The following is a 24,479-nucleotide window of genomic DNA, read 5'->3' as shown; positions in this document are numbered from 1 at the left end:
GCTCTGTTAATCTTCAGATCAATTCCCAAGGTATTCAAAATGGTTTGATGTTGATCTAGTTTTGTTCAACAGATGAGAAAATCCCAGGGTTTCCTTACTATTCCACCATCTTAACTCCTCATCCAGGAACTTCTTAAGTTTTGCCACTTTTAAGACTTTTCTTTATCACTATAATTTGCAAATTTAATTATAATATTTCTTAAGGTTGGCCTGCTTTTGTTGATTTTAATAAGAGTTCTCTGAGCCTCGTGGATTTGGATTTTCTTTTGTTCCTCAGATTAGGAACGTTTCCAGCTATTATTTTCTCAAATAAATTTTATGCCCTCTTTATCTTTCTTTTTCTTCTGAGACTCCTATAACACAAATGTTATTGTGTTTGATGGAGTCACTGAGTTGACTAAGTCTACTCTTGTGTTCCATAATCATTCTTTCTCTCTCTTTTTTTTTCAGCTTTATTATTTTTCATTATATTGTCTTCTTTATCACTTATCTATTCCTCTGCTTCTTCCATCCTTGTGGTCATTATATTTAGTCAGTTTTGAATGTCAGTTATCACATTTTTCATTTTTGGTTTTTAATTCTTTATATCTGTAGTAAGGGTCTCCCTGATGTCTCATATGCTTTTCTCAAGACCAGTGAGTATACCCATGGTTTTTGCTTTAAATTCACCATCAGACATATTTTTTATATCTGTTTTGATTACATCTCTGGCTGTCACCTTCTCTTGTTTTATCTTATGGGATGAATTCCTCTGTCTTGGCATTTTGCCTATGTCACTGTCTTCTTCTCTGTGTTAGGAAATCCTATTAAGTCCTGCTCATTAATGTAATGGCTTTATGAATAAGAGGTCACATACTGTCCAGGGCCTGGCACTTCAAGGAGAGTCTCTGATGTATGCTGTATGCACTCTGCTGCTGTCATTTGACTTCTCTATCCTTCAGACCAGTCAGCTGCAGAGGCTCTCCTTGGCTGGAGTGGGCAGTGTTTGGACCATGAACAGAGTGTGGTGAGTTTTCCCTAGGTGTGCTCTGTTTTGTATGTTAAATAAGACCTGATGCTACCTCCACTAGAACAGAACACACAGAACTCTCTAGTCAGTAAACGTAATGTGGACAGAGGTTTATGTTGGTCTTCTGAATAAGAGACCCACCATGCTGGGACTGAGGCAAATTTTACCTGTAAGTGCAGTACTGGCATACCACATGGGTGGGTGACCTGGTGTAAGCAGGTTAGGCAGTTAGTGTTGGTGCCGTGTTATTTACAGAAGGTGGTACTATGTTTATGCTAAGGGGCAGGGAAGGGAAATGGCACCAGCCAGCTCCCATGTACCTGGAAAAGGGTCTCCATTCTTGCAGTTCTCAGGGAGGCATTCTAAGAAAAGTAAATAATCTCCAACCTGTGTGTATCAGGTATTTTTTCAGTCACTGTTTTCACGTTATCTGACTGTGTGTTGTTTGTCTGCCTTCTCTCCAGAAGCAGCACAGTGCTCTCCATATTCAATCCCAGCCATGCCTGCTGACTTTTAAAACTCCAGGATTTAGACACAAGGTGTGGGCAGGGACCTGTGATGGTCTTCTGGGGGAGGGAATCACTGCACTGAAACAGGAAATATTACCAAGAAGTATAGTCTCATAAGGGCACAGGGGTGTAGGACTTGGAGTAAGCACACTAGGCAGCCAATGTTGGAGCCAAGCTGCCCTTGGCAGGTAGCTCTGCACTTACGCCTAAGGGTGGGAAACAAAAATGTGTCCCCTGGATCCTTTGTCCCTGGAGAGCCCTCTCTATAAACCTTGCCTCTCATGGCATGCTCCAAGAAAGCAAATAATCTTATTGTGTGCCCCAGGAGATCCTGAGATCCTGATGAATACCCTGGGTTATTTGAAAGCCTTCTGTCTAGAAATAGGGCAAAGTCACAACGCAAGCTTGCAAAGGTTAAAACTCCAGTCTTCAAGCCCCACTTGTTACAAAACTGCACAAAATCAGCTGCTCTCGTTTTCTCAACCAATGGCTTGAGTGATGTGTTTGTATATGTGTTCCCATATGTGCACCATTCTCTCTTGAATTTCTCCATAACCAGGGCTCCTTCCCCTTGACAGCAATTGTCAATGTTTTTCCATCAATGATGACTCCATATATTCTACCTTTCTCAAACTGGCTTGTTCACAACCTCTAGTGTGGAGATAAATCTGAAAGATTTACTCTGAAAGTTTTACTCTGAAAGATTTTTTTTGGTAAATATAATTATTTGATATATCTAAAAGTGTTTCAAATGAAGAAAAGCATTGTGTGCTCCCAAAACACAGCATTCGTGTTCCAGAGGAAACGATAAGCACTCCTAAAGAACTACACTTATGTTTTCAGAATGTTGTCTAAAATCATCCAGGTAAGAAGTCCCACACTCGAACCATGCTTCCACATTCTCCTTTAAACAATGTCATTAAAGATATGTGCTGCCCTAAAGCTAGCTTCCTCATCCACCCCAGTTTAGAGATATCCAAGTAAAAACCACAAAAATAAGCCAAATCGAAGACCCAAGCACCTAGCATACCTCCACATACTGCAGTGGTTTGAGCCTCCAGTTGGGCATTCTCTCACACCAGTAAAACTGTTCCATGGACCAGCGAGGAAGAAGGCCATCCATTGTCATTTACATACTTTCCAGATGCCAAGATGATCTGTTGCTTTACTGACAGCCAATTGCACAGGGCTGATGTTCACAGAAAGGATGGACCTCTGTGGCCATAACAGGCCCCAGTTCAACACACAGGCCGGCATTGCCATGAGACAGGCCTCAAAATCCACACCATGTCCTCTAGGGCCTCCACTACAAGCAGTGGCATCTTTCACCTGGCATGGTGGGGGAAATGGTGAAACCCTGGCCAAGATGACGTCCCACTGAAAGACACAAGGACACCAAGAAGCTAAACAACAGATTCACATGAGGCGTCAGGAGGGGAATTTGGGAAGAAAGCAAAAAGCCCAAGGACAAGAGCCTTCCAGGGCACGTGGAGACCCACAAACAGAGGAGAGACACATGTGGAACCATCGAGGTTTTATTAAATTCAAGCCCAAGGGCTGAAACCAGATGGCTAAATAGGTCCCCAAGACTCCACCCCACAATGGTCCCCTCCATTGGTCCTCAGCGTAATCCTATTGAGCAAGATTTTTATGTCATCATCTCTCTTTGAGACCATATGAGTTCTCATCATTGACCTAACCAAGGCAGTCCCCACGCACCTGTGCTTCCCAACCCCATGCACAACATGCTTACCAAAGAGGGTGTCTTGAATGCGAGATGGCTGGGGTGGCACCTTAGTGTGGGCATATTCCAGAAGCTGGGCCAATTGATTATGTGGGCCAGGTGGGATCTTCATTTGGGCAGGGGATCTGTGGACAGAGTGTAACACAGATTTGACAATGGCCTTCCCCATTGCTCCTGACCTTCTGGGCAATGGGCATGGGCCCTGAAGTTGTAGCACCATGACTGCACCTATGACATAAGCAAGACTTGAGGGATGGCAGGAAGGCTCTAGAGCAGCATGCAAGGTCCTCAGTGCATATGTGTCCACCTGACACAAAGGAAACCTAGGCCTCCACAGGGAGATGAGAATGGGAAAAGAGCCACCAAGAGGCAGGCCTGCAACACAGGTCACCAAGTGAGTGAGACAACACTGGGAGAAAACATGGCAGGCAGAATCATGGACCATCGCTGGTAGGGCCCTGCCCTTGGCTTCAGGAAGAGTGGGCAGAGATGGAAGCCAGGGATGGGCCAAGGGCTATTGAAGACATGGGTGTCCAAGCTCATTGATCAGTGGAAACGAATACCTCCTTGGCAGAAAGTGTATATAGAGACCTGAGGAGCTACACAACGGCCACCTGGCAGGTAAATCCCTGCTCTGAATGCAGCTGCTCAGAGACCTATGGAAAGATTCCTGGGGTGCTCATGGGACTGGTGTGCATCCCACCAGCATCCACATCCATTCCCAAAGAGTGCTGCTATGAGTCCTCTGTAGAAACACCTCATCCTTTCCTATTTTTGCACATTGGGCTAGAAAAGGGAGAGTCCAGCACAGTTATAAAACCATGTCAAAATCATTGGTAACAGAAAAACAAGTATGCCCTGGGTTGAAGCACCATCCTAAGGGGCGATGGCAGGCAAGCCCATTCCAGGTATGGGAAGATGCCTGGACCCATAAGGCAATGTATCCAACATAAGAGGGCTGATTGGGAAGACCTGGGAGCCAAGAGGGAATACCTACATTCGGGGTCCCTGAGAGCAGCAAGCACTCTTCAGGGAAGGTCTCCCCACTATCCCAGAGTGCTCTAAAGTCATCCAGCTGAAAGTCCTGTTCCTGCCACCCTCCCCCTGTGCCCGTTCTAGAAAATGTGGGCGGGAGCCCTTTCCTTCAGGAGTTTGCCATAGGCTCCAAAGCCCACGGCAGGACCTTGCGTCCCTCCCAAAACCTTAGCAATTCTGACATCAAGGTGAAAAACATGCTAAACCAGTGAAGGGAGACCATAGGCCCTTGCGAAAGAGGAGCTTTCCAGGGAACTTGGAATCATTGCAGGAGACACAGATTACATATGGTGTCAGGAAAGCACATGGCACAGGCGTGATATTCAGGGACATGCCAGGCCTCTGTGTCAATGATGGGGCCCAGGTACCACACACTGGCTGGTGTTGCCCTGAGGCAAGCCTCCCCATCAGGGAATTGCCACATCCCTTGGGAATTCCATGTACTCATACTGTAATCCACACACTTCACATGATGGGGGCAATGGCAAGACCCTGGCCACAAAGAAATCATCCCAGTGAAAGACACAAGGACACCTAGGGAGCTTATCCAGGGATCCAAGTGAGGCATTCCGGGACACAATATGGATGGGCACACAAAGCCCCAGAGTGGGAGCCCGACTTAGTCACATGTAGGCCCATAGACCTGGGAGAGCCACACTGGGGAGCCTCAAGGGATCAGTCGTCTGGAGCCTCATGTGACAGCACTTTTCCAGGGCTACAGGGGTGGGATCCTGAGGCAGAATCCTCAGGATGGTGGACTCCAGTGAGCCTCAGCATAATCCCATTGTGCATGATATTTAGGTCATCATCTCTCTTCGAGACCATATGAGTTCTCATCATTGACAAAACCAAACAGTCCCCTCCCACCTGCATCCTTCTCCTGCCAGCTCAACATGCATACCAGAGATGGTTTCAAAGAGCAGGGTGACTAGTTGGGCATATGGCTTAGGGCCTATTCCCCAAGCTGGGTCAAATTAGCCCTCCATGTGCCCAGCAGGATCTTGGTCTGGGCAAGGGCTCTGTGCAGAGAGAGGCAGCTCAACCATGAGAATGACTTTCCCAATGGACTTCACTTTGTGGACATGGGCACAAGCCCCGAATGCATGAGGACATGACACCATAATTGACACCAGCAAAAATCCAGCGATGGCAGGAAGGAAGGCTCCAGTGTGGCACTAAAGCCCTCAGCCTGTGTGGTTCCACTGAACACCAGGGAAGGCAGGGCCCCCACAGGAAGCTGAGCATGGAGGCTGCACTGGAAGTCAGCAGGCCAGCCACACGGGTCCACCCACTGTGTGATTGGGAAACCCCTCGGTGAGCCAGTGGCATGCAGATTCCCGGGTCATGTCTGACAGGGCCTTGGCCCTGGGCTTTGCCCAAAATGGGCAGGCATGGTGGCCTAGAACGGGCCATGGATGCTGCACCCAGAGGATGCACACAAAGATTCCTGGGGTTATCAGGGCCCTGGCGTACCTCCCACCAGTGTCCACCTCCATCCCAAAACATCACTGCTTCATGTCTTCCATGGGACAACTCGTTCCTTTTTTATCTATGCACTTAGGATTAGTGCAGGGAGAGGGGTTAGCATGATTCCCAAGTGACTTAAACCTCATTGGGAAGAGCATGCACAAGACAAGAATGTCGGCGTGCCCTGCCTCAGGGCACCACTGAATGGCAATTGTCAGGCAAAGCTCCATCCAGTTGAGGAAGACCCAGGAGCCCCATAAGGACATGTGTCCACCAGGAATGGGCCCATAATGAAGATCTGGCAGCCAGGAGTCCCACGTTGCCAACTGGGGTCCCGGCCAAGCTCCCAGCAGTCCTCAGGGACTGTCACTACCCTCTATGCCAAAGCTGTCCAGGATCCAGCCATGTAGCCCCTGGCCCGGCTTCTTCCTCCAATGCCCATTTTGGGAAATTTGGGTGGGAACTCTTTCCCGTGGGAGGTCATGGGGGCCCCCAATGCCCACTACAGCACCTTGCGTGCCTCCAAGGGCCTCGGTGATTCTGATATCAACCTGAGCTCCCTCCCACACTGCAGAAAGTGGACCATGGTCAGACAAGAAAGAGGATCCCTCTGGGGCCGTGGAAACACTTGCAGGAGTCACAGGAGACCTATTATTTCCCAGCAGCCCACTGCACAGGGCAGACTTTCAGGGCATGCCAGCCCTCTGAGGGGATGATGGGGCCCCAGTCCCACAGGCTGGCTTGCATTGCCCTGAGGCCAGCCTCCCCATAGGGCCCATGTGCCCTGGGGCTCCTGTCTGCTTGCATAGGCATCCACTCACCTCACATGGTGGGGTCAATGGGGAAACCTTGATCACAAAGGTGATGTCACACCGAAATACACAAGGACACTGAGGGAGCTTAGCCAGGCCTCTGAGTGTGGGCTCCTGGGATGCACTAAGGATGGCCACACAAAGTGCAAGAGTGGGAGCAGTTTTAGGCACATGGAGGCTGATAGACCAGTGAGAGCCACACTGGGAAGCCACAAGGGATCAGAAGCCTCGAGCCCCAGGTGCCAGAACTATGCCAGGGCCACAAGGGTCCACAGGTCCCACCTCAGGACGTTGCTCTCCATTTGGCCTCAGCGTAATCCTATTTAGCATAATTTTTAGGTCATCATCTCTCTTTGAGTCCATATGAGTTCTCATCATTGACCCAACCCAGGCAGTCCCCACACACCTGTGCCTTCGCCCCACAGGCTCAACATGTTTACCAGAGATGTTGGGTGAAGTGCAGGATGGCCATTTAGACTCCTGGCTTGGGGCCTATTTCTGAAGTGGGGCCAAACTGTACACTATGCAACAAGTGGGATCTCAGTCTGGGCATGGCCTCTGTGCAGAGAGAGGCAGCTCAGGCATGAAACACTCTCCCTCATCGGACCTCACCTTGTGGCCATGGGACTGAGCCCTGAATGTGTGGGGCCATTCCCGCATTCAGGATGCCAGCAAAAATCCAGGGATGGCTGGAAGGATGTGTCCAGCCCGGTGCCAGGTACAATGTACACCAGGGAAAGCAGGGCCCCTATAAGGAGCTGAGCATAGAGGCTGCAACAGCAAGCAGCAGGCCAGCCGTACAGGTCCCCCCACCGTGTGATTGGCACACCGCTTGTTGATCTGGTGGCATGCAGAATCCCAGCCATGGCTGGCAAGGCATGGCCTTGGGCTTTGCCAGGAATGGGCAGGCATGGTGGCCTGGAACAGGACATGGATGCTGCACTGGTGGACCTCTGCAAAGATTCCTGGGGTGCTCAGGGGCTAGGCATGCATCCCACCAGCATCCACATCCATCCCCAAACAGCGCTGTCCCATGTCTCCCATGGGGACAACTCGTCCCTTTCTGTCTTTGTGCTTAGGTTTAGCACAGGAGGGTGCACAAGACAAGAACCCTGTCCTGTCCTGGGACACCGGCCAAAAGGCCATTGGCAGGCAAATCCCCAATCAGTCTGGGGAACACTACATGGCCCCATGAGGCCACGTGTCCACTAAGTGGGCCCATCAAGAGGACTTGTGAGTCAGCAGCCAAGCAGGACACTAGGGGTCACAGCCAAGCTGCGGGCATGCCTCAGGGACCATCTATCTGCTATTACAAAGCTGTCTAGTATCCAACTAAGTAGTCCCGGGTCTGCCCTCTTCCTCCAATGCCCATTGTGGGAAATTTGAATGGAAACTCTAACCTGGGGGAGGTTGAGGGGGGTTCCAATGCTGAGTGCAGCACCACACCTCCTCCAAGGGCCTCAGTGTTTCTGAAAACGCCCTGAGTGTCCTCCCACACTGGAGAATTCAGCCCATGAGCCAGCAAGAAAGAGGATCCCACTGGGCACCATGGAATCACTTGTAGAGCACAGGTGACCTATCCTTTCCTGACAGCCCACTGCATAGGGCAGACGATCAGGGACATGCCAGCCTTTTGGGGCGATGACGGAGCCCCAGTCCACAGATGGCTAGCATTGCCCTGTGGCCAGGCTCCCCAATTGGCCCAAGTGCACTTGCCCTCTCACTACTCACACAGGCATCCACTCTCCTCCCATGATTGGGGCAATGGTGAGACCCTGGCCACATGACAACGTCCCACTGAAAGACCCTAGGACACTGAGGAAACTTAGTTGGGCTTCCAGGGAGGTGTCCCAGGATGCACTAGAAATGAGCACACAAGCACCATGGTGGGAGGCTGACTGGGCAAGTAGAGGCCCACAGATCAGGGAGAGCTGCCCTGGGGAGCCTCGAGGGATCTGTTGCCTCCAGCCCCAAGTTCCAGGGCTTCGACAGGGCCACAGAGTCGCCAGAATACTGCCTCAGGTCGGTGCACTACATTGGACCTCAGCATAATCCTACTGAGTGTAATTCTTAGATCATCATCTCTCTTTGAGACCATATGAGTTCTAATCATTGGCCCAACCAAGGCAGTTCCCACATGACTCTGTCTTCACTCCTTCAAATCCACATGCTTACCAGAGAGGGTTTGTGAAGTGTGGATTGGTCATTTGGACCCCTAGTTCCAGGCCTATTCCAGATGCTGGAAAAACTTCCCTCCATGTGCCAGGTGGGATTTCAGTCTGGGCACAGGATCTGTGCAGAGAGTGGCAGCTCAAGAATGACAACCCCCTTCCCCATCAGACCTCACCTTGTGGCAATCAGACAAGCTCAGAATCCGTGGGGCTGGGACTGCATCCATGATGCCAGACAAAACTGTGGAATGGCGGTAGGGAAGGGTGCAGAGTGGGGCCAAGGCCCTCAGCCTCTGTGGTTCCACTGGACACCAGGGAAATCAGGGCCACACAGGAGTCTGAGCATAGAGTCTGCAACATCAGGCACAAGGCCAGCCACACAGGTCTACTCCTAAGCATGATTGGGACACCACTTGGTGGGCTGTTGGCAGGCATAATACTGGGCATTGGATTGCAGAGACTGGCCATGGGCTTTGCCAGGAATGGGCAGGCATAGTGCCCTGGAAAGGGCCATGGCCACTACCCCATGGACCCAGGAAATAGATTCCTTGGGTGCTCAGGGGCCTGGCGTGCATTCCACAACCCTCCACCACCTTCCCCAAACAGCGCTGCTCCATATATCCCATTGGGACACCTAATCTCTTCCGGTATTTGAGCTTAGGGTTAGTGCAGGGAAAGGGGCTACCACGGTTCCCAAGCAATGTCAACATAATTGGGAATTAAATGCACAAGACAACAACCTGACATTGACATGTTTTGAGGCACCCATTGAAGTGCGGCTGTCATGCAAAGCCCCAACAGAGTGGGGGAAGTCCTAAGGGCCTCACAAGGATAGAAATTCAGAAGATGGGGCCAAGGTGAAGACCCTGGGGCCAAGAGCCCCATGCCACTCGGGGTCCGGACCAAGCTGCAGGCATTTTTCTAATACCATCCACTCGTTATGCCAAAGCTGTCTAGTGTCCAGCCAAGTAGCCCCAGCCAGGGCCCCTTCCTCCAACGCCCACTGCATGATATTTGGGCGGACTGCTTCAATGCAGGAGATCACACTGGCCATCAGCAATGAACACCACAGCACCTCGCAGTGCCTTCTAACGCCTCAGTGATTCTGCCATCCACCAGAGTGCCATCCCACACTGGAAAACGTGGCCCATAGGCCAAGTAAGAGGATCCTGCAGGGAACCGTGGCATCCCTTGCAGGTGTCACGGGTGACCTGTTTTTTCCAGACAGCCTACTGCACAGGGCAGACATTCAGGGACACACTCTCTGGGACGATGACAGAGCCCCAGTCCCACAAGATGGCTGGCATTGCCCTGAGGGCAGCCTCGTGAATTGGCAGAAGGGCACTGGGTCTCTGGGTACTCACACAGGCATCCACTCTCCTCCCATGGTGGGCTCAATGGCGAGACCCTAATCACCAAGAAGACTTCCCATTGAAAGACACCAGGACACCGAAGGGGCTTAGTTGGGTTCCCAGGGATGAGTCCCGGGAAGCACTAATAATGGGCACACAACGCCCCAGGGTGGGAGCACGTCTTAGTAATACGGAGGCCCAGACCGGGGAGAGCCCCACTGGGGAGCCTCGAGGAATCAGTCACCTCGAACCCCAGGCTCCAGTGCTATGCCAGGGCCACAGAGGTCCCCAGGATCCCGCCTAAGTGGGGTGCCCTCCAGTGGGCCTCAGTGTAATCCTATTGAGCATAATTGTTAGGTCATCATCTGTCTTTGAGACCATATGAGTTCTCATCATTGACCCAACCAAGGCAGTCCCCACCTGCCTCTGACCCTTACCCGCCAGCTCAATATGCTTACCAGAGAGGGTTTGTGATGCACTGGGTGGACATGAGGGCCCCTGGCTTGAGGCCTGTTCCCAAAGATGGGCCAAACTCCCCTCGTGTGCCAGGTGAGAGCTCAGTCAGGGTGCAGAATCTGCGCAGAGAGAGGCAGCTCAGCAATGACGAACGCCTTCCCCATCAGACCTCACCTTGTGGCAGAGGGAGGGATCTCTGAACGCGCAGGGCTGGGACTGCATTCATCACACCAGGAAAAATCCTGGCTTGGTGGGAAGGAAGGTGGCAGCGTGTCCCAAGGTCCTCAGCCTCTGTGGCTCCACTGGACACATGGGAATTCAGGGCCCCACAGTGGACTGAGCATGGAGGCTGCAAAAGCAGGCACCAGGCCCCATGCACAGGTCCTCCTGCAATGTGAATGGGACACACTTTGGCAGGCCGGTGACAGGCAGAATCCCAGGCCTTGGCCCAAAGGGACCGGCTCTGCATTTTGACAGGAAGGGGTGGGCATGGGGTCATGGAAGGGCCCATGAACACTACCACGTGGATGCAATGCCAAGATCCCTTGGAAGATCAAGGCCCTGACAGGCATCCCACTAGCATCCACCACCATTTCTAAGCAGCGCTGCTCCATGGATCCCTTGGGGGAACCTCATACCTTACAATCTTTGAGATTACGATGAGGGAAGGGTGAGGGGCCAGCACAGTTCCCCAGAGACATCAAACTCCCTGGGACTTGGGGCACAAGTCAAGAACCCCAGCGTGACCTGGCTCATAGCACCGACATAAAGGGCCCACTGTCAGGCAAAGCCCCATCCAGTTACAGGATGACCCATGGGCCCCATAAGAACATGCAACCACCAGACAGTGCCAATGGTGAAGAACCCGGAGGCAGGAGCCTGCATGCCACTCGGGGTCTGGACCATGCTGCCAACATTTTTCAGATACCGTCTACCCATTATGCCAAAGCTGTCTAGTGTCCAGCAAGGTAGCCCCGGGCCAGGCCCCTTCTTCCAAAGACTATTGCTTTGGAGGTTTCAGAAATCTGGGCTCACTGCATCTACACAGGAGGTCACATTGGCCATCTGCAATGCCCACCACAGCACGTTGCGTGCATACTAAGGCATCAGTGATTCTGACATCAATTGGAGCGCCCTCCCACACTGGGAAACATGGCCCATGGGCCGTCAAGTAAGAGGATCCCGCAAGGAACTGTGGCCTCCCTTGCAGGTGTTGTGGGTGACCTGTTTTTTGCAGACAGCCTAATGCACAGGTCAGACATTCAGGGACACGCCAGCCCTCTGGGGCAAGGACGAAGTCCTGGTCCCACAAGATGGCTGGCATTGCCCTGAGGCTCCTTCGCAAATTGTCCAAAGGGCACTGGGTCTCTGGGTACTCACACAGACATTCACTCTCCTCCCATTGTGAGCTCAGTGGCGAGACCCTGGTCACCAAGGCGACGTCCCACTGAAAGACACCAGGACACCAAGGGAGCTTAGTTTGCTTTCCACAGATGCGTCCCGGGAAGTAGTAGTGATGGGCAAAACGCCCCAGGGCAGGAGCACATTTTAGGCATGTGGAGGCCCAGAGACAGGGGAAAGCCCCACTGGGAGCCTCAAAGGATCAGTCCCCTCAAGCCCCAGGGGCCAGTGCTACACCAGGGCCTCAGGGGTCAACAGGATCCCGCCTCAGTGCGGTGCCCTCCACTGGGCCTCAGCATAATCCTATTGAGCATAAGTATTAGGTCATCAACTATCTTCGAGACCATATGAGTCCTCATCATTGCCCCAACCAAGGCAGTCCCTACCAGCCTCTGCCTTCTACCCGCCAGCTCAACATGCTTACCAGAGAGGGTTTGTGATATGCAGGGTGGCCATAGGGGCCCTTGGCTTGGGGCCTGTTTCCGAAGATTGGCCACACTCCCCTCCATGCACCAGGTGAGATCTCAGTCGTGGGGTGGGATCTGCACAGAGAAAGGCAGCTCAGCAATGACAAGCGCCTTCCTATCAGACCTCTTTTGTGGCAACGAGAGGGATCCTAGAATGCCCAGGATTGGGACGGCATTCATGATGCCAGCAAAAATCCTGGCCTGGTGGGAAGGAAGGTTGTAGCATGTCCCCAAGGCTGTCAGCCTCTGTGGTTCCACGGGACACCGGGAATTCAGGGCCTCACAGGAGTCTGAGCATGGAGATTGCAACACCAGGCAACAGGCCCCATGCACAGGTCCTCCCACAAAGTGATTGGGAAACAGCTTGGTGGGCTGGTATCAGGAACAATCCGGGGCCTTGGCTGGCAGGGACTGGCCCTGCATTTTGCCAGCAATGGGCAGGCATGGGGCCCAGAAGGGCCCACGAATGCTACCACGCAGATGCAACGCCAAGATCCCTTGGGGGATCAGGGCCCTGAAGGGCCTCCCACCAGCATCAAACAATGTCACCATTGCTGCTCCAAGGCTCCTGTGGGGACACCTCATCCCTTCCCGCCTTTGAGATTACAATGAGGGAAAGGTGAGGGGCCAGCACGCTTCCCCAGTGACTTCAAACTCACTGGTACTTGGGGTCACACGTTAAGAACCCCAGCGTGCCCTTGCTCATGGCACCAACTAAAGGACCACTGTCAGGCAATTCCCATCCAGCTACAGGACGACCGATGAGCCCCATATGGACACATGACCACCGGGGGGGTCAATGGTGAAGAACCCGGTGTCAGGAGCGCACATGCCACTCAGGTTCCAGGCCACGATGCACACATTTTTCAGATACCATCTACCCGTTACGCCAAAGCAGTCTTGTGTCCAGCCTGATAGCCCCGGGCCTGGTCTTTTCCTCCAAAGCCCATTGTGTGAAATTTGGGTGCACCACTTCCATGCAGGAGGTTGCTTTGGCAGACTGCAATGCCCACGGCAGAACCACGCATGCCTACTAAGATATCAGTGATTCTGACATCAACCAGAGCACCCTGGGAAATGAGGCCCATGGGCCTTCAAGTAAGAGGATCCCACAGGGACCGTGGCATCCTTTGCAGGTATCGTGGGTGACCTGTTTTCTCCAGACAGCTTAGTGCACAGGGCAGAAATTCAGGGACATGCCAACCCTCTGGGGCAAGGACAAAGCCCCAGTCCCACAAGTTGGCTGGTATAGCCCTCAGGGTGGCCTCGCCAATCAGCCCAAGGGCACTGGATCTCCAGGTACTCACACAGGCATCCACTCTCCTCCCATGGTGGCCTTAATGGCGAGACCCTGCTCACCAAGACGACGTTCCACTGAAAGACACCAGGACACCGAGGGAGCTTAGTTGGGTTCCCAGGGATGAGTCCCAGGAAGCACTGGTAATTGGCACACAATGCCCCAGTATGGTAGCACGTCTTAGGCGTATGGAAGCCCAGAGACCAGGGAAAGCCCCACTGGGGAGCCTCGAGGGATCGGTAGCCTCAAGCCCCAATTGCAGTGCTAGGTCATGGCCACAGGGGTCCCCAGGATCCCGCCTAAGTGGGGTGCCCTCCAGTGGGCCTTAGTGTAATCCTATTGAGCATAATTTTAGGTCATTATCTGTCTTTGAGGCCATATGAGTTCTCATCATTGACCCAACCAAGGCAGTCCCCAAATGCCTCTGCCTTCTAACCACAGCTCATCATGCTTACTAGAGAGGGTTTGTGATGGGCAGGGTGGCCATGAGGGCCCATGGCTCGGGGCCATTTCCAAAAGACAGGTTAAACTTCCCTCCGTGCACCAGGTGGGATCTCAGTCAGGGCGCAGGATCTGCGTAGAGAAGCAGCTCAGCAATGACAAATGCCTTCCCCATCAGACCTCACCTTGAGGCAATGGGAAGGGATCTCAGAATGCACAGGGCTGGGACTGCATTCATGATGCAATCGTGCAATCCTGGCCTGGCAGGAAAGAAGGCTGCAGCATATCCACAAGGCCTTAGACCTCTGTGGCTCCACTGGAAATAAGGGAATTCAAGCCCCACAGGAATCTGAGCATGGAGGCTGCCACAGCAGGCACCAGGACACAATCACAGGTCTTCCCGCAGCATGATTGGGACAGATATTTGTGGGTCGGTAGCAGGCAGAATCCTGGGCCTTGGCTGGCAGGGACCGGCCCTGCATTTTTCCAGGAATGGGCAGACATGGGGCCCCGGAAGATCCCACAAACGCTACCACACAGACGCAACACCAAGACCCCTTGGGGGAACAGGGCCCTGACAGGCATCCCACCAGCATCCAACACTGTCTCCATCAGTGCTGCTGCATGGCTCCCATGGGGACACCTCATCCCTTCACGTCTTTGAGATTATGGTGAGGGAAAGGTGAGGGGCCAGCACGGTTCCCCAGCGTCTTCAAACTCACTTGGACGTGGGGTCACAAGTGAAAAACCTCAGCGTGCCCTGGCTTGTAGCACCTGGCTTGTACGACCAAAGGGCCATAGTCAGACAAAACACCATCGATCAGTGGGACGACCCACAGAACCCATAAGGACACATGACCACCAGACGGTGCCAATGGTAAAGAACCCGGGGGCAGGAGCTCGCATGCCACTCGGGGTCTTGACCATGCTGAGAGCATCTTTCAGATTCCGCCTACCCGTTATGCCAAAGTTGTCTAGTGCCACTCAAGTAACCCTGGGTTCGGCTCCTGCCTCTAAAGCCCATTGCATGAAATTTTGGCACACCGCTTCCACGCAGGAGGTCACAGTGGCTGTCTGCAATGCCCACCGCAGCATGTCGCGTGCCTACTAAGGCATCAGTGATTCTGACATCAACCGGAGCACCCTCCCACACTGGGAAACATGGCCCATGGTCCATCAAGTAAGAGGAACCCGCAGGGAACCATGATATCCCTTACAGGTGTCGCGGGTGATATATTTTTCCAGACAGCCTAGTGCACAGTGGAGACGTTCAGGGACACGCCAGCCCTCTGGTGCCAGGAGGAAGCCCCAGTCCCACAAGATGGCTGGCTTTTCCCTGAGTGTTCCCTCGCCAATCGGCCCACTGGATCCTGGGTACTCACACAGCTACCCATTCTCCTCCAACAGTGGGTTCCATGGCGAGACCCTGGTCACCAAGACGACATCCCACTGAAAGAAACCAGGACACCAAAGGAGCTTACTTGTTTTCCCAGGGATGAGTCTCGGGAAGCACTAGTAATGGGCACACAATGCCCCAGGGTGGGAGCACATCTTAGGTGCTCGGAGGCCCAGACCAGGGAGAGCACCACTGGGGAACCTCGAGGGATCAGTCGCCATGAGCCCCAGGATCCAGTGCTATGCCAGGGTCACAGGGGGCCCCAGGATCCTGCCTCAGTGCGGTGCCCTCCACTGGGACTCAGCATAATCCTAATGAGCATAATTTTTAGGTCATCGTCTGTCTTCGAGACCATGTGAGTTCTCATCATTGACTCAACCAAGGTAATCCCCTCCCACCTCTGCCTTCTACCCTCTAGCTCAACATGCTTACCAGAGAGGTTTTGTGATGTGCAGGGTGGACATGGGGGCCCCTGGCTTGAGGTTTGTTTCCAATGATGGGCCAAACTCCTCTCCGTGCACCAGGTGGGATCTCAGTCGGGGCGCAGGATCTGCAAGGAGAGAGGCAGCTCAGCAATGACAAACACCTTCCCCATGAGACCTCACCTTGTGGCAATGGGAGGGATCTCAGAATGCGTGGGGCTGGGACTGCATTCATGACACAATCCTGCAATCCTGGCCTGGAGGAAAGGAAGGCTGCAGTGTGTCCACAAGGCCCTCAGCCTCTGTGGCTCAACTAGAAACAAGGGAATTCAGGGCCCCAGAGGAGTCTGAGCATGGAAGCTGCAACAGCAGTCACCAGGCCACACTCACATGTCCTCCTGCAGTGTGATTGGGACAGACCTTGGTGGGTCGGTGGCAGGCAGAATCCCAGATTTTGGCTGGCATGGACCGGCCCTGCGTTTTGCCAGGATGGGCAGGCATGGAGACAAGGAAGGAACCATGAACCCTACCACACAGACGCAACACCAAATTCCTTGGGAGAACAGGGCCCTGACGGGCATCCCACCAGCATCCAACATTGTCTCCATCAGCACTGCTCCATGGCTCCTGTGGGGACACCTCATCCCTTCCCATCTTTGAAATTACATTGAGGGAAGGGTGAGGCACCAGCATGGTTCCCCAGCACCTTCAAAATCACTGGGTCTCTGGGGCGCCTGGGTGGCGCAGTCGGTTAAGCGTCCGACTTCAGCCAGGTCACGATCTCGCGGTCCATGAGTTTGAGCCCCGCGTCGGGCTCTGGGCTGATGGCTCAGAGCCTGGAGCCTGTTTCTGATTCTGTGTCTCCCTCTCTCTCTGCCCCTCCCCCGTTCGTGCTCTGTCTCTCTCTGTCTGAAAAATAAATAAACGTTGAAAAAAAAAATTTAAAAAAAATCACTGGGTCTCTGGGTCACATCAAGAACTCCACCATGCCTTGCCTTGTGGCACTGACCAAAGGGCCATTGTCAGACAAAATGCCATTCAGCGGTGGGGCGGCCCCTAAGGCCCATAAGGACACACGGCCACCAGATGGTGTCAACGGTGAAGAACCCGGGGGCAGGAGCCCGCATGCCACTCGGGATCTTGACCATGCTGAGAGCATCTTTCAGATTCCGTCTACCCGTTATGCCAAAGCTGTCTACTGTCCTTCCAGGTGATCCCGGGCCCAGCCCTTGCCTCCAAAGCCCATTTCGTGAAATTTGGGTGCACTGCTTTCAAGCAGGTGATCACATTGGTCGCCTGCAATGCCCACCACAGCACGTTGTGTGCCTACTAATGCATCAGTGATTCTGATATCAACTGGAGTGCCCTCCCACACTGGGAAATGTGTCCCATGGTCCGTCAAGTAAGAGGATCCCGTGGGGACCATGGCCTCCCTCACCGGTGTCATGGGTGACCTGTTTTTTCACACAGCCAATTACACAGGTCAGACTTTCAGGGACACACCAGCCCTCTGGGGTGAGGACGAAGCCCCAGTCCCATAAGATGGCTGGTGTTGCACTGAAGGCTGCCTCACCTATTGGCCAAAGGTCACTGGATGTCCGGGTTCTCACATAGGCATTCGCTCAGGTCCCATGGTGGGCTCAATAGAAAGACCACGGTCACCCAGACAATGTCCACTAAAAGACACCAGGACACCAAGGGAGCTTAGTTGAGTTCTCAGGGATGAGTCCCAGGAAGTACTAGTAATGGGCACACAGCACCTCAGTGTGGGAGCATGACTTTCGCGTGTGGAGGCTTAGATACTGTGGAGAACCCACAAGGGAGCCTCAAGGGATCAGTTGCCTCGAGCCCCAGGTGCCATTCTCTGCAAGTGCCACAGGGGTCCCCAGGATCCCACCTCAGTGCCGTGCCTTCCACTGGGCCTCAGTGTAACCCTATTGAGCATAATTTTTAGGTCATCATCTGTCTTTGAGACCATATGAGTTCTCATCATTGACCCAACCAAGGCAGTCCCCACCCACCTCTGCCTTCTACCTGCCAGCTCAACATGCTTATCAGAGAGGGGTTGTGATGTGCAGGGAAGCCATGGGGGCCCTGGCTCTGGGCCTGTTCCGAAGATGGGCCAAATTCCCCTCTGTGTGCCAGGTGGGATCTCCGTCGGGGTGCGTGATCTGCGCAGAGTGAGGCAAGTAAGCAATGACAAACGCCTTCCCCATCAGACCTCACCTTTTGCCATGGAAGGGACCTCAGAATGCATGGGTCTGGGACTGCATTCATGACTTAATCCTGTAATCCTGGCCTGGCAAGAAGGTAGGCTGCAGCATATCCACAAGGCCCTCAGCCTCTGTGGCTCCACTGGAAACAAGGGAATTCAAGCCCCACAGGAGTCTGAGCATGGAGGCTGCCACAGCAGGCACTAGGCCACATGCACAGGTCCTCCCACAGCGCGATTGGGACAGACCTTGGCGGGTTGGTGGCAGGCAGAATCCCCGGACTGGGCTGGCAGGAACCAGCCTTGCATTTTGCCAGGAATGGGTTGTCATGGGTCCACAGAAGGGCCCATGAACGCTACCACACAGACGCAAATCCAACATCCCTTGAGGGATCAGAGCCCTGATGGGCATCCCACCTGCATCCAACACTGTCTCCATCAACGCTGTTCCATGGCTCCCATGGGGACACCTCATCCCTTCCCGTCTTTGAGTTTATGGTGAGGGAATGGTGAGGGGCCAGCACAGTTTTCAGGCGCCTTCAAACTCACTGGGACTCAGGGTCACAGGTAGAGAACCCCAGCGTGCCCTGGCCTGAGGCACCGACCAAAGGACCATGGTCAGAGAAGGCCCCATACAGCTGTGGGATGACCCCTGGGGCCCGTAAGGACACACGACCACCAGACAGTGCCAATGGTGAAGAACCAAGAGGCAGGAACCCGCATGCCACTCGGGGTTGGGCCACGTTGCCAGCATTTTTCAGATAGCATCTACCCGTTATTCCAAAGTTGTGCATTGTCCATTCAGGTTTATCACCATACCTGGCCCCTGCCTCCAAAACCCATTTTGTGAAATTTGGTTGCACTGCTTCCACGCAAGAGGTCACATTGAGGGTGTGCAATTCCCACCACAGCATCTCGTGTGCCTAGTAAAGCTTCAGTGATTCTGACAAAAACTGGAGTGCCCTCCAGACTGGGAAGTGGGGCCATGGGCCATCAAGTAGAGGATCCCGCGGGGGACGGTGGCATCCCTTGCAGGTGTTGCGGGTGATGTGTTGTTTCCAGACAACCTAAGGCACAAGGAAGACGATCAGTGACTCGTCAGCCTTCTGGGATGAGGACGAAACCCCAGTCTGGCATTGCCCTGAGTGCTGCCTCACCAATTGGACCAAGGACACTGGGTCTCTGGGTACTCACACAGGCATCCACTCTCCTCCCATGGTGGCCTCAATGGCGAGACCCTGGTCACTAAGACGACTTCCCACTGAAAGACACCAGGACACCGAGGGAGCTTAGTTGGGTTCCCAGGGATGAGTCCTGGGAAGCACTAATAATAGGCACACAACACCCCAGGGCGGGAGCACATCTTAGTAATGTGGAGGCCCAGATTACTGGAGAACCCCACTGGGGAGCCTCAAGGGATCGGCGACTCGAGCTCCAGGTGCCAGCGCTATTCTGGGGCCACAGGAGTTCCCAGGATCCCGCCTCAGTACGGTGACCTCCACTGGGCCTCAGCATAATCCTATTGAGCATAATTTTTAGGTCATCATCTGTCTTCGAGACCATATGAGTTCTCATCATTGACCCAACCAAGGCAGTCCCCACCCGCCTCTGCCTTCTACCCTCTAGCTCAACATGCTTACCAAGGATGTTTTATGATGTGCTGCATGGCCATGGGGGCCCCTAGCTTTGAGGCATGTTCCTGAAGATGGGCCAAACTCCCTTCCGTGTGCCAGGTGGGATCTCGGTGGGTGCACGGGATCTGCAAGGAGAGAGGCAACTCAGCAATGACAAATGCCTTCCCCATCAGACCTCGCCTTGTGGCAGTGGCAAGGATCTCAGAATGTACAGCGCTGGGAGTGCATTCATGATGCAATCCTGCAATCCTGGCCTGACAGGAAGGAAGGCTGCAGCGTGTCCACAAGGCCCTCAGCCCCTGTGGTTCCACTGGAAACAAGGGAATTCAAGCCTCACAGGAATCTGAGCATGGAGGCTGCCACAGCAGGCACCAGGCCATATGCACAGGTCCTCCCACATCCTTATTGTGACAGACGGCGGGGCAGTAGTAGGCAGAATCCTGGACATTGACTGGCAGGGACTGGCCCTGTGTTTTGCCAGGAAAGGGTGGGCAGGGTCCTCGGATGGACCCATGAATGCTACCATGCAGATGCGATGCCAAATTCCCTTGGGGGAACAGGGTCCTGACAGGCATCCCACCAGCATCCAACAGTGTCTCCACCAGTGCTGCTCCATGGCTCCAGTGGGGACACCATCCCTTCCCATCTTTGAGAATACGATGAGGGAAGGGTGAGGGCCCAGCACAGTTCCCCAGTGCCTTCAAACTCACTCAGATGTGGGGTCACAAGTGAAGAACCACAGTGTGCCCTGGCTCTTGGCACCAACCAAAGGGCCATAGTCAGACAAAACCCCATTGATCTGCGGGACGACCCACGGGCCCCATAAGGACACAAGACCACCAGATGGAGCCAACGGTGAAGAACCCGGGGGCAGGAGCCCGCATGCCACTCGGGGTCTGGACCACGCTGCAAGCATCTTTCAGATACCGTCTACCCCTTATGCCACAGCTGTCTATTGTCCACTCAGGTAACCCAGGATCTGGTCCCTGCCTCTAAAGCCCATTGCGTGAAATTTCACCGCTTACATGCAGGAGGTGACATTGGCTGTCTGCAATGCCCATGGCAGCACATCGCATGCCTAGTAAGGCATCAGTGATTCTGACATCTACCAGAGCGCCCTCTCACACTGGGAAATGTGGCCCATGGTCAGTCAAGTAAGAGTATCCCATGGGGGACCGTGGCATCCCTTACTGGTGTCGCAGATGACCTATTTTTTCCAGACAGCCTAGTGTACAGAGGAGACGTTCAGGGACACAACAGCCCTCTGGTGTGAGGACGAAGCCCCAGTCCCGCAGGATGGCTGGGGTTGCCCTGAGGGCACTCTCACCAATCGGCCCAATGGCTCTGGATATTCGGGTACTCACACAGGCATCCATTCTCCTCCCATGGCGGGCTCAATGGCGAGACCCTGATCACCAAGACGATGTCCCACTGAAAGACACCAGGACACTGAAGGAGCTTAGTTGTTTTCCCAGGGATGAATCACGGGAAGCACTAGTAATGGGCACACAATGCCCCAGGATGGGAGCACATCTTAGGCGCTTACAGGCCCAGACTGGGGAGAGCCCCACTGGGGAGCCTCAAGGGATCAGTCACCTCGAGCCCCAGGATCCAGCGTTATGCCAGGGCCACAGGGGTCCCCAGGATCCTGCCTCTGTGTGGTGCCCTCCACTGGGCCTCAGTGTAATCCTATTGAGCATAATTTTTAGGTCATCAGCTGTCTTCGAGACCTTATGAGTTCTCATCATTGACCCAATCAAGGCAGTCCCCACCCGCCTCTGCCTTCTACGCGCCAGCTCAACATGCTTACCAGAGAAGTTTTGTTATGGGCAGAGTGGCCATGGGGGTTCCTGGGTCATGACCTGTTCCCAAAGATGGGCCAAACTCCCCACCGTGCTCCAGGTGGGATCTCGGTCATGGCGTGGGATCTGCACAGAGAGAGGCAAGTCAGCAATAACAAAACGCCTTCCCATCAGACCTCACCTTGTAGCAATGGGATAGATCTCAGAATGCATGGTGCTGGGAGTGCATTCACGATGCAATCCTGCAATCCTGGCCTGGTCGGAAGGAAGGCTGCAGCATTTCCACAAGACCCTCAGCTTCAGTGGCTCCAGTGGAAACAAGGGAATTCAAGCTTCACAGGAATCTGAGCATGGAGGCTGTCACAGCAGGCACCAGGCCACAAGCACAGGTCCTCCCAAATCTTTATTGCAACAGACGCTGGCAGGGCAGTAGCAGGCAGAATCCTGGGCATTGGCTGGCAGGGACTAGCCCTGTGTTTTGTCAGGAATGGGTGGGCAGGGGCCCCAGATGAGCCCACGAATGCCACCATGCAGACGCAACACAAGATCCCTTAGGGGAACAGGGCCCTGAAAGTCATCCCACCAGCATCCAACACTGTTTCCACCAGTGCTGCTCCATGGCTCCCATGGGGACACCTCATCCCTTCCTGTATTTGAGATTACGGTGAGGAAAGGGTGAGGAACCTGAATGGTTCCCCAGTGCCTTCAAACTCACTGGGACTCGGGGTCACAAGTCAAGAACCCAAGCATGCCTTGGCTCATGGCACCGACCAAGGGCCATTTTCAGACAAAACCCCATCCAGTTGTGGGATGACCCACGGGCCCCATAAGGACATGCAACCACCAGACGGTGCCAATGGTGAAGAATCTGGGGGCAGGAGCCTGCATGCCAATCCGTGTCAGGGTCACACTACCAGCATCTTTCAGATACCTTCTACCCATTAAGCCAAAGCTGTCTAGTGTCCATCCCGGTAATTCCTGGTCTGGCCCCTACCTCCAAAGCCCATTGCACGAAATCTGTGTACACTGCTTCCATGCAGGAAGTCACATTGGCCAACTACAATGCCCACCACAACACGTCACTTGCTTACTAACACATCAGTGATTCTGACATCAACTGGAGCACCCTCCCACACTGGGAAACGTGGCCCATGGCCATCAAATAAGAGGGTCTCACGTGGGATCATTCCATCCCTTGCAGGTGTCACGGGTGACCTGTTTTTTCCAGACAGCTTAGTGCACACGGGAGTTGTTCAGGGACATGCCAGCCCTCTGGGGTGAGGATGAAGCCCCTGTCCCACAAGATGGCTGGCGTTGCTCTGAGGGCTCCCTCGCCAATCGACCCAAGGGCACTGGATCTCCTGGTACTCACACAGGCGTCCGCTATCGTCCGATGGTGGGCTCAAGTGGGATCCTGGTCACCATGGCGACATCCCCCTGAAAGACACCAGGACACCAAGGGAGCTTAGCTGGGTTCGCAGGGATGAGTCCCGGGAAGCATTAGTAATGGGCACACAATGCCCAAGGGCGGGAGCATATCTTTGGCGTGTGGGGGCCCAGACCTGGGAAAGCCCCACTGGGGAAACTACAGGGATCGGTCGCCTCGAGCCCAGGTGCCAGCGCTATGCCAGGGCCACAGGAGTCCCCAGGATCCCACCTCAGGGCTGTGCCCTCCACTGGGCCTCAGCATAAACCTATTGAGCATAATTTTTAGGTCATCATCTGTCTTCGAGACCATATGAGGTCTCATCATTGATCCATCCAAGGCAGTCCCCTCCCGCCTCTGCCTTCTACCCTCCAGCTCAACATGCTTACCAGAGAGGTTTTGTGATATGCGGCATGGCCATGGGGGCCACTGGCATGATGCTTGTTCCTGAAGATGGGCCAAACTCCCCTCCATGACCCAGGTGGGTTCTTGGTCAGAGCACGGGATCTGCACAGACAGAGGCAGCTCAGCAATGACAAAACACCTTCCCCATCAGACTTCACCTTGTGACAATGGGAGGGATCTCAGAATGCGTGGGGCTGGGACTGCATCATGACGTAATCCCGCAATCCTGGCCTGTGGGAAGGGAGGCTGCAGCGTGTCCACATGGCCCTCAGCCTCTGTGGATCCACTGGAAACAAGGAAATTCAAGCCCAACAGGTCTCTGAGCATGGAGGCTGCCACAGCAGGCACCAGGACACAAGCACAGGTCTTCCTGCAGCATGACTGGGACAGACCTTGGGGGGTTGGTGGCAGGCAGAATCCCAGGCATTGGTTGGCAGGGACAGGTCCTGCGTTTTGCCAGGTTGGCAGGAACAGGTCTGCAATGGGCAGACATTGGGCCCTGGAAGGTCCCACGAACGCTACCACACAGATGCAATGCCAAGATCCCTTGGGGGATGAGGGCCCTGATGGCATCCCACCAGCATCCAACACTGTCTCCATCAGCACTGCTCCATGGCTCCCGTGAGGACACCTCATCCCTTCCCATCTATGAGATTTCCGTGAGGGAAGGGTGAGGGGCCAGGATGCTTCCCCAGTGCCTTCAAACTCACTCAGACACGGGGTCACAAGTGAAGAACCAAAGCATGCCCTGGCTCGTGGCACTGACCAAACGACCATAGTCAGACAAAATCCCATCGATCTGTGGACGACCTACCGGCCCCATAAGGACACATGACCACCAGACAGTGCCAATGGTGAAGAACCCGGAGGCAGGAGCCCAGATGCCACTCGGGGTCTGGACCACTCTGCGAGCATCTTTCAGATACCACCTACCCGTTATGCCAAAGCTGTCTAGTGTCCACTCAGGTTACCCCGGGACTGGCCCCTGCCTCTAAAGCCCATTGTGTGAAATTTCGGCGCA

General features: G+C 53.9%; 1 long non-coding RNA gene and 12 other non-coding genes across 16 annotated transcripts in view; all 13 read right to left on the bottom strand.

The window, feature by feature from the left end:
- Nucleotides 1-24,479, bottom strand: part of LOC109501093 — a 44,405-nt gene that overhangs the window by 11,947 nt on the left and 7,979 nt on the right. The window contains exons 5-16 of one of the 4 annotated variants that reach the window (XR_006598976.1): nt 23,443-23,560; nt 23,000-23,064; nt 21,636-21,753; nt 21,190-21,256; nt 19,832-19,950; nt 19,011-19,258; nt 15,990-16,107; nt 12,381-12,498; nt 11,936-12,002; nt 10,558-10,674; nt 3,272-3,387; nt 2,549-2,895 (exon numbers count right to left, since the gene is read on the bottom strand). This is a non-coding gene — a long non-coding RNA (uncharacterized LOC109501093). The remainder of the gene's footprint in view (nt 1-2,548; nt 2,896-3,271; nt 3,388-10,557; nt 10,675-11,935; nt 12,003-12,380; nt 12,499-15,989; nt 16,108-19,010; nt 19,259-19,831; nt 19,951-21,189; nt 21,257-21,635; nt 21,754-22,999; nt 23,065-23,442; nt 23,561-24,479) is intronic. The other 3 variants (XR_006598975.1, XR_006598977.1, XR_006598978.1) reach the window with 3 other exon arrangements.
- On the bottom strand, nt 3,135-3,214 carry LOC111561121. The gene has a single exon (XR_002743480.2). It is a non-coding gene; the product is annotated as a small nucleolar RNA SNORD115 (small nucleolar RNA).
- LOC111561129 lies at nt 5,063-5,143 on the bottom strand. The gene has a single exon (XR_002743488.1). It is a non-coding gene; the product is annotated as a small nucleolar RNA SNORD115 (small nucleolar RNA).
- LOC111561115 lies at nt 6,880-6,960 on the bottom strand. Its single transcript, XR_002743474.1, has one exon. It is a non-coding gene; the product is annotated as a small nucleolar RNA SNORD115 (small nucleolar RNA).
- On the bottom strand, nt 8,615-8,695 carry LOC111561130. Its single transcript, XR_002743489.1, has one exon. It is a non-coding gene; the product is annotated as a small nucleolar RNA SNORD115 (small nucleolar RNA).
- LOC111561110 lies at nt 10,421-10,501 on the bottom strand. The gene has a single exon (XR_002743469.1). It is a non-coding gene; the product is annotated as a small nucleolar RNA SNORD115 (small nucleolar RNA).
- On the bottom strand, nt 12,244-12,324 carry LOC111561123. Its single transcript, XR_002743482.1, has one exon. It is a non-coding gene; the product is annotated as a small nucleolar RNA SNORD115 (small nucleolar RNA).
- On the bottom strand, nt 14,041-14,120 carry LOC111561120. The gene has a single exon (XR_002743479.2). It is a non-coding gene; the product is annotated as a small nucleolar RNA SNORD115 (small nucleolar RNA).
- Nucleotides 15,853-15,933, bottom strand: LOC111561124. Its single transcript, XR_002743483.1, has one exon. It is a non-coding gene; the product is annotated as a small nucleolar RNA SNORD115 (small nucleolar RNA).
- LOC111561109 lies at nt 17,898-17,978 on the bottom strand. The gene has a single exon (XR_002743468.1). It is a non-coding gene; the product is annotated as a small nucleolar RNA SNORD115 (small nucleolar RNA).
- Nucleotides 19,695-19,775, bottom strand: LOC111561103. Its single transcript, XR_002743462.1, has one exon. It is a non-coding gene; the product is annotated as a small nucleolar RNA SNORD115 (small nucleolar RNA).
- Nucleotides 21,499-21,579, bottom strand: LOC111561108. The gene has a single exon (XR_002743467.1). It is a non-coding gene; the product is annotated as a small nucleolar RNA SNORD115 (small nucleolar RNA).
- On the bottom strand, nt 23,306-23,386 carry LOC111561116. Its single transcript, XR_002743475.1, has one exon. It is a non-coding gene; the product is annotated as a small nucleolar RNA SNORD115 (small nucleolar RNA).

This window comes from Felis catus, chromosome B3 (genome assembly GCF_018350175.1).
Source record: "Felis catus isolate Fca126 chromosome B3, F.catus_Fca126_mat1.0, whole genome shotgun sequence".
NCBI lineage: Eukaryota > Metazoa > Chordata > Mammalia > Carnivora > Felidae > Felis > Felis catus.
The sequence above is the reverse complement of the archived record's forward strand: the minus strand, read 5'-3'. Positions and strand labels throughout refer to the sequence as shown.